We start from the raw sequence: 15,955 nt of genomic DNA on the forward strand, positions 1-15,955 counted from the left end.
GCTAGAGGATACCCCTTAAGTAGGCAGGAACCGCATACAAAAAAGAGAGAAATACACAACAAAAGTATGCACGAGTAAATATTTTAATTGGCATTAATCATGATTACAAGAACGACACATCCAAACGGACGGAAAATACATAGAAAAAATAATGTGCTAAAATAAATTGGAGTGATCAGGTCCATCCAGCTACATATAACATTTTTTCAACAACGTCGCGTGCCAAGTGCGTTTCACAGGTTTTCCATCCAATGTCTCGAGATGGTATGCCCCGGTGTTGCTTGCTTTTGCTACCTTGTATGGACCTTCCCAACGAGGGCCCAGTTTCCCAGTATCCTCCGCATGACTTGTGTCATTCTGACGCCAAACTAAGTCCCCGCACTTATAAGAGCACGAATGCACGCGTTGATTGTAGTACTTTGCAATTTTCTGCTTATTATTGGCTTCGTTTACCATCGCAGAGAGTCTGCGTTCTTCAAGCAGATTAAGATTTTCTCGCAAAGCTTCTGAGTTATTTTGTTCGTCAAAATTCTGTATGCGGAACGTTGGCACCCCAATTTTTGCGGGTACAACAGCTTCTGATCCATACACCAAACTGAACGGAGTCTCACCAGTACTTGCTTTGGGTGTTGTTCTATGCGCCCACAAAATCTTTGGTAGTTCGTCCACCCAACCAATGCGACCATGGCCCAATCTAGCTTTGATTCCAGCTACTATATCCCGGTTGGTGACTTCGCACTGTCCATTCGCCTGCGGATGCGCAACGGAAGTAAAAGTTTGCTTAATATTAAGCTCCGCGCACTAACTGCGAAAAGGATCCCCCGCAAACTGCGTACCGTTATCACTAACGATTTCATTTGGTATGCCGAATCGACAGACAATGTCTTCCCATACAAAATTTCGTACCCTTTTTCCTGAAATTGTTGCCATTGGTCGTGCTTCAAACCACTTTGTGAAATAGTCAATTGCAACAATCAAAAATTTGATATTTACTGCGTGTGCAGAGTATGCGTAAGATATTGATGCAAGCTGCATATGATATAAAATAAATGATAAAATTACCTCGGCCTTTTGGAAATGGTCCGACTATGTCAATTGCCCATTTGCAGAATGACCATGGTGATGAGACTGAGATCATTGGAGCGCAGGTGCTCTGCTGATAGTTGCATGTATTTGGCACGATTTACATTGCTTAACTATGCGTGCGGTATCTGCGTACATGGTGGGCCAATAATAACCTAGCCGTATAATTTTTGACACAATAGACATGTGCCCCGAATGAAGAGTGCATGCACCTTCATGCACCTCACGTATAACCTCCTCTGCCTCTTTCAGACCAATGCACCTTAAGTGCGGCCCTAAATAATTTTTTCGATATAGGACGTCACCCTCAAGGGCATACAGTGGTGCCTTGATGCGGACTTTCTTTGCATCAATGGAATCCACAGGTGAGGTGCCGTTCTGCAGGAAAGCAATAATAGGTGTCATCCATGTTGAGCTGGATTCCTCAACAGGTGCCACTAAAGGCATCATAACGATGGATTTCGCATGCAGTTCTTCTATAAGAACTTTCTTCCCCAGATGATCAAAGGCCAAAGCAGCCAATTTGCTAAGCGCATCCGCCTTCTTATTTTGCCCCCGCATGACGTGGGAGATTTGAAAAGCCTCAAACTGGTTAGCGAGGTTATGAACAAGCGAAAAATACTGCTGCATGGCTATGTCATGCGCTTCAAAGTCTCCGCTGACTTGACTGCATACCAGCTTTGAATCCACATAAGCGTGCAGAATTTTAACATTTAATTTATGCGCAATACGCATACCTGCTAACAAAGCCTCGTATTCTTCTTCATTGTTCGTAACAGCAAAATTAAACCGCATCGCATATGTATGCTCTTCGCCATCTAGGCCAGTTAAAATTACACCTGCACCCGCGCCAGCTGCGCTGCAGGCACCATCGGTGTATAATTCCCATGGTGACAAAGGTGGCACAGGCATATCCTGATGCTCTGCCGATGCCTCAACATCCGCAGGTAACTCTGCTAGGTAATCCGCAAGTATTTGACCCTTAACAGTGCTTCCCGAAGAAAAATTTATTTCATGTTCTCCTAACTCAGCTGCCTATTTAGCCATTCGGCCAGAAATCTCAGGCTTGTATAACACCTGAAAGAAAAATGATTGCGTTAGTCAATGCGGTAGCCCTGGACATTACCGCAAATTAGGCATTTACCAACCTGCTTGATCGGTTGATCAGTTAGAAAAACAATTGAATGTGCTTGAAAGTACCGGCGCAGACGCCGCGCCGTGTGGACTAGCGCATACACTAGCTTTTCTATTGGTGAATAGTTTACTTCGCTTGATGTCAGCATCTTGCTTACGAAGTAGACCGGCATTTGCGTCTGAGAAAACCTCAGCGTTATGTTTCTACGAAATAAATAATGCATGTAAATAAAAGAGTGGATTACCTTTCCGCGATCTGCGATAAGAACCGAGCTGATAGCCTCTTTCGATGCCGCAAGGTACAGCGTAAGCGTTTCTCCTGATACTGGAGCGGTGAGTGTTGGTAATTCAGCGAGCACCTTCTTCATCTCCTAAAAGGCTGATTCTGCTTCCTGAGTCCATACGAAGTCTTTTTTCTTTAAACAATTCTTCAAAGTATTGAAGAATGGCAGTTGTCACTCTACGGCCTTCGACAAAAACCGCGTGATCGACGCAAGCTTCTCGGTTAGACTCTGCACGTCTTTCTTTATCTTCGAAGATGGCAAACTATCAATGGCTTCAATCTTTTTGGGATTTGCCTTGATTCCCCGCGCTGTCACCACATGACCTAGAAACTTGCATTCCTCTTCCCCAAAACTACATTTGAGCGGGTTAAGCTTCATGTTGATCCTGCGTAGAGATGCAAACGTTTCTAGAATGTCCGCGAGCATTTCTTCTTCGGTGTTACTTTTAATCACCAAGTCATCGACATATGCTTCAAGATTTCTGCCGATTTGGTGCTTGAAGGCTGCGTCAATTACGCCTGATAGGTCGCGCCTACATTCTTTAACCCGAAAGGCATCTTCGTATAACAATAGATACCCTGCAGTGTATGAAAAGCAGTTTTGTCCTCATCTTTCGCAGCCATTAAGATTTGGTGATAACCCTTGTATGCATCTAGAAAACACTTGTACCGAAAACCTGATAATGATTCCACCTTCCAGTCTATCTCCGGGAGAGGGTAGTTGTCCTTATGACTCGCTTTATTAATGTCTTTAAAATCAATGCACATCCGCCAATTACCGTCAGCCTTTTTGACCAACACAGGATTAGCAACCCATGTCTGATACCGCACTTCCCGCAGAATGTTTGCTTTGACAAGGTTATCTACCTCTGCGCACAACCAATCACTGTGCTCAAGAGCCATATGCCGCTTCTTTTGTCTAACGGGTGTGAGTGATGGATTAACATTCAACTTATGTCTGATTCTTTCCATGCGAAAACATCCGCGTTTGCGGAACCCCAGTCATGTCTGATTCTTTCCATGCGAAAACATCTGCGTTTGCGGATAATATTCCATGTAACTTAGCCTTGGTTTCAGCTGACAAGCCTGCGCCAATTTTGATACGTTTGTCCGGATGCAATCGATTAGCTATGACCGCACTGCTTGCAAGTTGTTCTCCCATGCTGGGAATGTTTACAGGCACAACTGAACCACACAACTCGGTTGTTTGATGTGACGCAATTGTGGCAACCCCTACCTTCGTAGGAAACTTAATCAAGCTATGCACCACCGATGGTATAATGTTAAAACGTCGTATGAAATTTCTCCCAAACAGCACATTGTACCGAGAAGTTGAACGAACCACATAAAAGTCAACTAACTCATGTCTGACCAACTGCGGATTCTTATCATCTGCGAGCTCTATTATTAGCTTTATCCGGCCTAGCGGCCATGAACTTTCTCCGGGGAACCCAGATAACATAATATCAGACTGGCATAACTGCGTTTTAACTTCTGCAGGGAGGAAACGATAGCAATGCTCGTACATAATGTCAACACCACTCCCGGTGTCAACATGCATGCATTTAATTTGTATTCCGCAAGTAGGGATGCGACACTTGATGATAATGGGCTCGTTAACTGTGTCGATTGACATTACAGGAGGGAATGTGATTGGGAGAAGTTCCCAGTCCTGGTGATCATTGTACTTTCTCCGCTGGCTAACTTTCTCTGCGTCGACCATATTAATGGTTAAGTCAGCGTTTTTTGTTTTATCAACTTTTTGCCATGCGAAAATTTTAGCCTTCGACCCCTCCTCTGCGGATTTTCCCTTGTCCTTCTTAGGTGGTTTTAGGTGATCCAATTTACCTGCGCGCAGTGCCTCAAGCACTCGTTCCATCAAGTTTTTACATCGATTAGTGTCATGACCGTAATCATCATGGAATTCACAATACTTTGTTTTATCCCGCTTACCAAATTCTGTAAGCGGAGTTGGAACCGCAAAGGTCGCGCACACTAGTTCGGTTGCCAAAATTTCCTTTGGTGTTTTTGACAAACTTTTTAGCAGCGCATTGTCATACCCCATCCAAATTCTCCTGAACGAATACAATAACATCTGGTACCATTGCGATGAATGGACCTCTATATGCCATGAACGACTCCATGTGGAGCAAATGCACAACGGAAGATTTCTTTCATACCTGAGAATAAACATGCTTTAAAGTGTCAACCAAAAGGTTGGTGAGTTCATTAGTTTAACATAAATAAACATTTCCAACATTTTAGTAGACCACAAGATTTTCATTTCTCATAAATAAACGTCCCATGTATAGAGACAAAAATATCATTCATATGGATTGAACACCTGGTAACCGACATTCACAATATGCATATAAGAATATCCCCATCATTCCGGGATCCTCCTTCGGACATGATATAAATTTCGAAGTACTAAAGCATCCGGTACTTTGGATGGGACTTGTTGGGCCCGATAGATCTATCTTTAGGATTCGCGTCAATTAGGGTGTCTGTTCCCTAATTCTTAGATTACCAGACTAAAAAGGGGCATATTCGGTTTAATAATTCAACCATAGAATGTAGTTTCGATTACTTGTGTCTATTTCGTAAAACAGTTATAAAAGCAGCGCATGTATTCTCAGTCCCAAAAATATATATTGCAAAAAGCATTTAAAAGGGGAATAATGAAACTCACGCATATAAATATTGTAAAACAGTTAATAAAGCATTTGCATGTATTCTCAGCCCAAAAATATAAAGGGTAAAAAGGCAAATGAAACTCACCTAATGTATTTTGTAGTAAAAATACATATGACGTCATTTAACAAGTATAGGGTTGGCCTCGGATTCACGAACCTATATCAAATATATATATTAACACATATAATTAACGTGTAATAGTAATCAATCTAGTTTATATATATTACTTATTTAATTTAGTAATATATTTGTTATTTCAAAGGTTATATATATATATATATATATATATATATATATATATATATATATATATATATATATATATATATTATATATATATATATATATATATATATATATATATATATATATATATATATATATTTTGTATATTAATATTTATACATATAATTATACTAATACATATATATCTATATAATTAGTATTATATTGTTAAATCAAAAATTTGTTATATGTAAATATTTATGTAAATAAATAATGTTATTATGTTTAATATATAATGTATATATAATATTAATTTAGTTATGGTATATGTAATTAGTATATTTTTTATATACAAACTATTTATTTGTTAAAATAAAAGTTTTGAAAATAATGATTTACTAATAATAATAATAATAATAATACTAATAAAAATGATACTAATACTAATGTTAATGAAATTAATAATAATTTGTATTATTCTCAAAATAATAATAATAATAATGATGATAAAATTAAAAATGATATTTTTGATAATTTTACTAATAATAATAATTCTAATAATAATAATAATAATAATAATAATAATAATAATAATAATAATAATAATAATAATAATAATAATAATAATAATAATAATAATAATAGTAATAGTAATAATAATAATAATAACAATAATAATAATAATAATAATAATAATAATAATAATAATAATAATAATAATAATAATAATAATAATAATAATAATAATAATAATAATAATAATAATAATAATAATAATAATGATAATAATAATAATAATAGTAACAATAAAAATAATAATACAAATAAAATTATACCATCATGTATCATTATCATCATTATGGAATTTTCATCATCATCATCAAAACTACATCTCATCAACATCATTCTTAATCCATCAGCATCTATCCATCATCATTATAATTATCATAAGATCAACATATCATTTAATTCATAATACCACCATTAATAACATCATCCTAAACATAACCATAATCATTCATGTACCATTCCTCTTATCATCACCATCATAACCGTACCCCTTCATCACCATAATCATTCACGTTACCAACTCTCGTTTACAACATCGTTATCATCATAAAAAAAAATACACGTGAGTGTATATGTTGGAAATGAATGTCACAGAAACCAAAATCTCATGGGTAATGAGTTGGCCCAACAGACATAAATATAGTGACCCAAGATGCAATTGAAACTTGGCCCATCATCAAATTACTGCCCAAGTATAAGATTGAAAAGGGTTTCGGTGTTTTTGCTGGATTTACGAATAGAAAGAAAAAAAAAATAAAAGAAGAAACGACAAGGGAGCAGTTTATCAACGGGGTTCATCAAGAAGAAAAACAAATATATAAATTGAGAATGTTGAATAGATTAATTCTTTTAACTGGTAATCTTCCCAATTGTCTTTATAACTTTATTGAATTAACAATTCCCATGTCACCCACTATTAAAAAGGTGATAACAAGCGGATATATCTTGATGAAATTGTCGGCTAAAACACCCAAAAATATATAAAAGGCAGTTGACATTTTGTGGGTTTTTAATCATCTAGAGTTTCACGAAGTAAATTAGAGAGAGAGAGAGAGAGAGAGGGAGCGAGGAAGAATGGTTTTCCGGTTGTTTACAGCATTCAATAATGATGGTCATCAGTTGTTCTTGCTCATACAGAACCCAGGAACAGATGTATAATAGCAGATTCTTCTCATGTGCAATAACAGAAGGACGTATGGCGTGACAGGGTTTCAAATGGTGGTGGTTTGAAAATGATTTGTCGATTACACAGGAAACAAAACAGATTCTAAGTAGCAGCAAGATAATAGCAGCTGTGGTGGTTTGGTTATGTTCATAGTGGTGTTTAAGTGGTGATCAAAGATAGTGGTTCGTTGTGGTGTTTAAAACTGGGTTGTGTTTCGAACGAGACATAAATAAATAGCAGCTGCAGGATGAGTTTAGGGGGTTTTATGGCGATGGTTTTTATATGGTGACGGTTTTCTAGTTTAATCGGTTTAATAGTCATGGTGGTGATACATGGTTGTTCTTCTTTTGGGTTTGATCATGACAACAAAAAGAAAAACTATAGCAGCAATAATAATTACACGTTTTTGTAGTGGTAGTTTGGGATTGAAGTGGGTTGTAGTTTAGAGAGGATAAATTGATGGTGGTTTGTTTTGAGGATGATGTCGAGAAATAAACAAGAAACAAAGGTATCGGTAGCAATAATATTCGAATAGCCATTCAAGCAGCATACTTGCGGTGTTTGATTTTAGTTTGGGTTGGATACTAGCAACAAGTAGAAGTGTAGCAGCAAGGTAGTTTGGTCAAAGTGGTTTGGTGATTGGTTGAACTAGAGCAAAAGAAACCGATAATACTAGGAAAAGAAATATCAAGTGACAACTTGATAATAGTAATGAAGATAGTGGGTAGGGCCTTGTATGTGTGTTATTGTCGATCAATATGCATGAATGTATCATGTCAATCACATCTCTATATGTAATCATTCAATTACAATTACAGTAAATAATAATAATAATAATAATAATAATAATAATAATAATAATAATAATAATAATAATAATAATAATAATAATAATAATAATAATAATAATAATAATAATAATAATAATAATAATAATAATAATATAATCGTTATAATAATTCAAGTGGAGGAAGTGAATTGAAACGTAACACAATTAGTAAGCCAATCAAACACAGTAATTGCATTTCAATTCAATCAATAATGCACAGTATTTGCATTTCAATTCAATCCATAATAGAGGTTGATTCAGTTCACGGACCAATTGAGAACAAAAAAAAATATTTATATAATAATAATAATATTATTGATAATATAATAATAATCAAGGAATATAAACGTGTAGTTTGTTAGCCATCGCCTTTCACGGACTGAATTTCATACTCCGTTGTTAATCAGTAGTGGATAAAAGTATACAGAAAAATTCCAAATTTTTAAATTAAATATGTTTAGTTATTCTGGTCATTAGTTTTAAAATTATTAAATAAAAATTTAAATCACTGTCCGTGCTCGATCTCAGGTAAAAATATAAAAGTGTTAAAAATTAATAATTAAATCCTAAATATACTTTTAATAAGTCTATGATTTATATAATTCATTTTCGAATCACCGTTTATTTTTAAAATCACATAAGTTCGAATTTAACTTGTTTAATATCGATCAAATGACAATTGAGTGTTGCTGTCGTTTACTAAATAGATTCGAAATCACAAAATATATATATAATATACTTTATTTATATATAAATTTGTTTTAAATAATAATTATCATAATATTATATTTTTATTTTATTTAACAACATATAATATTTCAAATTATATTTTCAATTATTATATATATATATATATATATATATATATATATATATATATATATATATATATATATATACACACACATATTTATTTACAATTAAATGTTCTTGAATCGTCGGAAATGGTCGAAGTCAAATGAATGTACGAAAATAGTTCAAAAATTTTGAGACTCAACTTTACAGACTTTGCTTATCGTGTCGGAATCATATAAAGATTAAGTTTAAATTTGGTCGGAAATTTTCGGGTCGTCACAGTACCTACCCGTTAAAGAAATTTCGTCCCGAAATTTGTGTGAGGTCGTCATGACTAACAAAAAGAATGCTTTCGTGATGAATATGAGTCGATAAATAGAGTTTTATTACTGTTGAGTAATATGAATAAGATAATTCGATTACTCGAAGAGTACGAGTGAAGCTATCACAAAAGATTGAGATAGAGATTTAACTTTTGATGTAATCAGGGTTGAATTTAGAAAAATAAGGTGCGTCTTAGCTTTTGACGTTGACTTGGTTGAATTCCGGAATTCAAGGGATTTAAAGAAAATCTTCAAAATCTAAAAGATTTGATTCTTCGACGAATCAGGAAATTAGGATTCTCTAATTAAATGCGGAGATCTGCATTGATTTCACTATCAAATATTTCTCTATAAATTAACTTCTTCCGTTTCGTATCTTTTACCATTCCTATACTTAATTTACAAATTCAAAAGATTGTGAAAATGTTTAATCCAGTTCTAATCCTTGTCCTCACCCTTACTATCGTAACAATCATTCTCCTTTTCCATCTTCCACCAGAGGAATCTGCTTACTTCTACTTTGCCCTTGGGGTTATAGTGCTTTTAATTCTCCCGTATCTTTATGTGGCGATAAGCATTGATATACACGGTTTGTAATTTATGTGTTGTTATCGAGCTTTATATTCTCCCTTATATTTCAATGTCCATATTTCTGTTTCCTATAATCATTGTCATCCACAGTTAATACTCCCTCTTATTTGCTGCGATTTATACTCTAATTTCTATTTCGAAATTTTGTCCCTTCGTTTCTTCTTCTTGTGATTAAGCACTGCTTGTATGGTCCAGAATTCGCAGATATAAATTTCAGAATGAACACAGTTAATGTTCTAGAAAAGAAATAATAATAGTACAATCTGACTTGTCAAATTACCAGAATTCAAGGGAAAAAATAGGTCTATCAAGAAAAACATGTTCTTGATATGGTTATAGATTTAGACAGAATGTAAGAGTCGTGTAACATGGCACATGATGACGTTATGATCTGTGAATCATCACGTTCCATTTAGAAACTCAGCATGACTTACTGTAATATAATCACATTGATCAAGTGTCATTATATTATACTAACTCATGCATCAATTTCCAACACTAATCCAGAAATCATTTATAATTTAAACTCGAATTTTAAAGAAATTTAGAAACTAAAATGGTTTCCTTTATGATGTAATACGGATAGCACGAAGAGATAACTAATTTCAGACAAGAAGAGTTATGAAAATATCCTCAGAAATATCGAAGATATTTATGATGATATTTTGGAATTTCTAAGTTCGATGGTTGATGAAGAAAGATTTTCCGCAAGATTTTAACATGAGTACGGAGCACGATATTCGCTGAAGGTTTCATCGGATCCAGAATTACCTAGATTCTTTGAATATATGGTATGGTCCTGGTATTTGGCCTTGATCTCTTTCATGGTTTGCTCAATCTGTTTTTCAGTACCAAATTTTCTATCGAGCGTTCCTAACACTCTCTTCTTTATCATCAAACTTTTGACCGTTTAGACCATCTACAAATTTTTTTTCCTCTACATTTAATGCTACGATATCTGAATCATCGGTTATCATTCCGAAGTGGTTTCAAGAGAATTGTGTTTTTAGATGATTAAACGCTGATGGTAACATGGTGGAATATGAAAGGTTCCCCGGTAATAATAAAAGAGCATGCATATATATCAAAGTTATAATAAGGTTGTTTCAAACGAAGAGTCAAAGTTGATTTGCTGGAGCTGTGTCAAAATTTGCTACTTTGAAAAGGGATCGTAAGTTATTTTTGCTAATAAATGCTAAAGGATCTGACGCGGCTACATGTTAAACTTTTACCCAGTTGCCGAGAGTTTCTCAGGTGCGTAACTATATGCATAAATCTTTCCTTCCGTAGATGAAGCGCGGTTGATTCATCCTATCGACTGAGGTGTTTTCAAGAATCATGAAAGGTTTGAACGCAGATTGTAATCGTCAAGATACAAATGAGGTTTAAGATGAAATCAAGTGGCAAACTTGAAGAATTGTTTAGTTTCATATGTTATAAACAATATTTTAATTCATTTTAATTGTCCAATGTTGGCAGTCCACAGTTGATAGTCCACAGTTAGCAATTCAATAATTCATATATAATATTCGAATTAATTAATAAGTATCGTGACCCGTGTACATGTCTCAGACTCGATCGCAACTCAAACTATATATATTATTATAGAATCAACCTCAACCCTGTATAGAGAACTCGATTATTACTGCATATAGAGTGTCTATGGTGATTCCAAATAATATATATAGATGCGTCGATATGATATGTCAAAACCTTGTATATATGTCCCGATATTTAAAGTGCGTAAAAATAAATAACAGAAATTTAAATGACGATAAATAAAGTGAGTAAAGTAAATAACAGAAATTAAATGACGATAAATAAAATTGCGAGAATGTAAATTGCGATAATTAAATTGCGATAAATAAAATGTAATCAGTTAGCTAGGAACAATTAGCTAGGAACAGTTAGCGTGGATTCTTAACAAAATTTCTCATAGTTAATTTGTTTGTGTCTAACAAATTTTATTTTGTCAAATGTTTTCTTCATTATGCCACTTGTTGGATTCTGATAAATCAAAATCCCAATATGAAATTGGATGAATATGGTTATTCTGTGGTGAACGGATTCGTATCTTTGTAGATGTAAGTAGGATAGTAAATGAATGTTGAATCAGATTTGAAAGAATGTACAGTGTACTTATTAATGTGAAATCAAAATATTCCTCGGGTATTACCTACCCGTTAAAATATTTTCACCATTATTAGTTTGTACGAAAGAATGTTTAATTACAATCTTTATGAAAACATATATACATATATATTTTCTTCAGATGTAATCATGAATTTAATGAGTCAATATGATATTAAACTCATTTATTTTACCATTAGAATAAGAATATATAATCTCTAAATATTAGAGATTACATAATCGCCATGTCGAACGAAGATAAATGATGTAGAATGATATGTAGAATGCTAATTATACTCGAGGTACAGAATGAGATGTTGAGGCATGGATTGTTGATGGTACTGGTGCTGTTATTGATGGTACTGTAGATACATATACTGGTGATGTTGCTGAAGCTGGTACATTTTGCACCATACTCTCCAAATTGATTACTCGAGCGCGAAGTTCGTTGACTTTTTCCATTATTCCAGAGTGATTGTCGGTCGGAACGAGCGAATGAATAAGATCTAGAATTGTGGATAGAATATAATCGTTGTGGGATATCCTGGCAATGAGGGTGAATATGGTGTTTCGAATAGAATCGCCGGTAAGTGCTTCAGATTCTTCACTAAGAGGTGAATTCGGTTGATGAAAAGGATTACCTTCTTCTTGTCTCCAATGATTAAGTAGACTACGAACCTATCAGATGAATTGATGATGGCCGATTGGTTGATCCATTCCGGTTATACTGCTTTCGGAGCTCAAGTGTGTTTCCACATTGGAATAACTGTCGGAATAACTATCGGAATAGTTATCGGAATCTGAAGGACTCGAACTGGTTGAGGGATTCATATCGTACGATCAAATGAAGGATTTTTGATAAGAAATAGATTATAGGATGTAGATTAGTACCCGACAATACATAGTTTACATATGCATATATAATACTAAAATTCCATAAGTTACGGAAGAATCTACGGAAGCTATCAGGCAAACGTAACAATAACAGAAATGCTAAGATATGAATTTATCTATACACTGTCTATGCAATAGAGGCAGTAAGACGTGTCTAGACTAAGAATGATAAGCAGGTAATTTTCTAAGGATGATAAGCGGATGATTTTCGACACGAAATGATAAGCAAAACTTTTGACATGCAGACACGGTCGAAGTCCAGACTCACTAATGCATCCTAACGACTATCAGTTAGACACACTAATGCAAGACCTGGTTCGCTAAGACCACCGCTCTGATACCACATGTCATACCCCGTCCAAATTCTCCTGAACGAATACAATAATATCTGGTACCATTGCGATGAATGGACCTCTATATGCCATGAACGACTCCATGTGATACGAGCAAATGCACCGCGGAAGATTTCTTTCATACCTGAGAATAAACATGCTTTAAATTGTCAACCAAAAGGTCGGTGAGTTCATTAGTTTAACATAAATAAACATTTCCAACATTTTAGTAGACCACAAGATTTTCATTTCTCATAAATAAACGTCTCATGCATAGAGACAAAAATATCATTCATATGGATTGAACACCTGGTAACCGACATTCACAATATGCATATAAGAATATCCCCATCATTCCGGGATCCTCCTTCAGACATGATATAAATTTCGAAGTACTAAAGCATCCGGTACTTTGGATGGGACTTGTTGGGCCCGATAGATCTATCTTTAGGATTCGCGTCAATTAGGGTGTATGTTCCCTAATTCTTAGATTACCGGACTAAAAAGGGGCATATTCGGTTTAATAATTCAACCATAGAATGTAGTTTCGATTACTTGTGTCTATTTCGTAAAACAGTTATAAAAGCAGCGCATGTATTCTCAGTCTCAAAAATATATATTGCAAAAGCATTTAAAAGGGGAATAATGAAACTCACGCATATAAATAATGTAAAACAGTTAATAAAGCATTTGCATGTATTCTCAGCCCAAAAATATAAAGGGTAAAAAGGCAAATGAAACTCACCTAATGTATTTTGTAGTAAAAATACATATGATGTCATTTAACAAGTATAGGGTTGGCCTCGGATTCACGAACCTATATCAAATATATATATTAACACATATAATTAACGTGTAATAGTAATCAATCTAGTTTATATATATTACTTATTTAATTTATTAATATATTTGTTATTTCAAAGGTTATATATATATATATATATATATATATATATATATATATATATATATATATATTTATTTATTTATTTTGTATATTAATATTTATACATATAATTATACTAATACATATATATCTATATAATTAGTATTATATTGTTAAATCAAAAATTTGTTATATGTAAATATTTATGTAAATAAATAATGTTATTATGTTTAATATATAACGTATATATAATATTAATTTAGTTATGGTATATGTAATTAGTATATTTTTTATATACAAACTATTTATTTGTTAAAATAATAGTTTTGAAAATAATGATTTACTAATAATAATAATAATAATAATAATAATAATAATAATAATAATAAAAATGATACTATTACTAATGTTAATGAAATTAATAATAATTTGTATTGTTCTCAAAATAATAATAATAATAATAATGATGATAAAATTAAAAATGATATTTTTGATAATTTTACTAATAATAATAATTCTAATAATAATAATAATAATAATAATAATAATAATAATAATAATAATAATAATAATAGTAATAATAATAGTAATAATTAGAATAATAATAATAATAATAATAATAATAATAATAATAATAATAATAATAATAATAATAATAATAATAATAATAATAATAATAATAATAATAATAATAATAGTAATAACAATAAAAATAATAATACAAATAAAATTATACCATCATGTATCATTATCATCATTATGGAATTTTCATCATCATTATCAAAACCACATCTCATCATCATCATTCTTAATCCATCAGCATCTATCCATCATCATTATAATTATCATAAGATCAACATATCATTTAATTCATAATACCACCATTAATAACATCATCCTAAACATAACCATAATCATTCATGTACCATTCCTCTTATCATCACCATCATAACCGTACCCCTTCATCACCATAATCATTCATGTTACCAACTCTCGTTTACAACATCGTTATCATCATAAAAAAAAATACACGTGAGTGTATATGTTGGAAACGAATGTCACAGAAACCAAAATCTCATGGGTAATGAGTTGGCCCAACAAACATAAATATAGTGACCCAAGATGCAATTGAAACTTGGCACATCATCAAATTACTGCCCAAGTATAAGATTGAAAAGGGTTTCGGTGTTTTTGCTGGATTTACGAATAGAAAGAAAAAAAAATAAAAGAAGAAACGACAAGGGAGCAGTTTATCAACGGGGTTCATCAAGAAGAAAAACAAATATATAAATTGAGAATGTTGAATAGATTAATTCTTTTAACCGGTAATCTTCCCAATTGTCTTTATAACTTTATTGAATTAACAATTCCCATGTCACCCACTATTAAAAAGGTGATAACAAGTGGATATATCTTGATGAAATTGTAGGCTAAAACACCCAAAAATATATAAAAGGCAGTTGACATTTTGAGGGTTTTTAATCATCTAGAGTTTCACGAAGTAAATTAGAGAGAGAGGGAGCGAGGAAGAATGGTTTTGCGGTTATTTACAGCATTCAATAATGATGGTCATCGGTTGTTCTTGCTCATACAGAACCCAGGAACAGATGTATAATAGCAGATTCTTCTCATGTGCAATAACAGAAGGACGTATGGCGTAACAGGGTTTCAAATGGTGGTGGTTTGAAAATGATTTGTCGATTACACAGGAAGCAAAACAGATTCTAAGTAGCAGCAAGATAATAGCAGCTGTGGTGGTTTGGTTATGTTCATAGTGGTGTTTAAGTGGTGATCAAAGATAGTGGTTCGTTGTGGTGTTTAAAACTGGGTTGTGTTTCGAACGAGACATAAATAAATTGCAGCTGCAGGATGAGTTTAGGGGGTTTTATGGCGATGGTTTTTATATGGTGACGGTTTTCTAGTTTAATCGGTTTAATAGTCATGGTGGTGATACATGGTTGTTCTTGGTTTGGGTTTGATCATGACAACAAAAAGAAAAACTATAGCAGCAATAATAA

The sequence above is a fragment of the Rutidosis leptorrhynchoides genome, chromosome 6 (assembly GCF_046630445.1).
Source record: "Rutidosis leptorrhynchoides isolate AG116_Rl617_1_P2 chromosome 6, CSIRO_AGI_Rlap_v1, whole genome shotgun sequence".
Lineage (NCBI taxonomy): Eukaryota > Viridiplantae > Streptophyta > Magnoliopsida > Asterales > Asteraceae > Rutidosis > Rutidosis leptorrhynchoides.